Here is a 1,145-nt window from a genome sequence, read left to right on the forward strand (position 1 = left end):
TTGCTACCTATTGCAACGCTTTTTGACACCTATTGCATTATTTTCTTCCTACCTATTACAATAATTTTTGTCACCTATTGCAACGATGACTATATATATAAATAGAGAGAGAGAATTATATTAATACAATTATATATAAATACACATCAAAACAAAATCTTTCATTAATATAATAATTCAAATTAAAATTTTATGCAACAAACTAGTAATCTAAACCCAAAAGCAAAATGTATAAAGTCAAATGATCATTAGTTTTCTCATATAGTATCAAGTTCGAGTGGCGATAAGTTTCACAAAATTCAATATCAAAAAGATCGATATTAAAGCATCTATCAACAATTCAAAAATCTCAACTCCTTCTTCATTTTGAACACCTATAAAAAGAGAATAAATAAGCTCAATTAGCACTTAAATGACAATATCATGTGGGACAACTATCAAATCACCCAGAAGAAAAGAAAAAGAGGAAGAAAGGGATATGAGGGTAAATTCAAGGTTCATTACCTAATCCAAATACATCTCTTCTTTTAAGATATAAGGTCTAACTTCAAAATTATTGAGCTAGAATTTAAAGAGATATAATGGTCTTATCACTAAACAGACTCAATGACAAGCAAAATCTACAAAAATTAAAAATGATAAAATGTTTCCATCCCAGTTTACACGCACTAGACCAATAAGCTATAAATTTGAGTAAGAAAAATTGCAGCATGAGATGTTAGGAGTTGATATGAGGTAATTACCTGTGCATTCATGTTAACTCCATCCATGTACACCTGACCACCATTGTCATGGATTATCTTACATATCTCATCAACTCCTTCCTCATACACTCTATCTGTTGATGGATACGTAACATTAAATTTAATCAAGATTTAAGTATATACAACCAATACAGAAGATGTCAGATAATAATAGCATGTGATTTACCATGAGAGCAGCAAGTTTATCCTTATTTGCTTCAGTTTCCTTTTGCATCCGTTCCAACAGCAACAATTTTTATCCCACACATTGGGGTGATGGTCACCCCTCGACTGCAACAAAACTCAGATTCAATTACACTAGCCGAAAGTTTTATAGAATTAAGGATGAACAAAGGAGAAGAATTTGATAATTAAAAGGAAAAATTATAATCCTATGGCCAT

At 30.7% G+C, this 1,145-nt stretch overlaps 1 long non-coding RNA gene across 1 annotated transcript; it reads right to left on the bottom strand.

The window, feature by feature from the left end:
• Positions 1–211: 211 nt before the first annotated feature.
• Positions 212–1,138, bottom strand: LOC124890437. Its single transcript, XR_007049171.1, has 3 exons — positions 931–1,138; positions 744–838; positions 212–374 (listed from the first exon to the last, which is right to left on the bottom strand). It is a non-coding gene; the product is annotated as an uncharacterized LOC124890437 (long non-coding RNA).
• Positions 1,139–1,145: the final 7 nt, after the last annotated feature.

The sequence above is a fragment of the Capsicum annuum genome, unplaced genomic scaffold, assembly GCF_002878395.1.
Source record: "Capsicum annuum cultivar UCD-10X-F1 unplaced genomic scaffold, UCD10Xv1.1 ctg17414, whole genome shotgun sequence".
Taxonomy (NCBI): domain Eukaryota; kingdom Viridiplantae; phylum Streptophyta; class Magnoliopsida; order Solanales; family Solanaceae; genus Capsicum; species Capsicum annuum.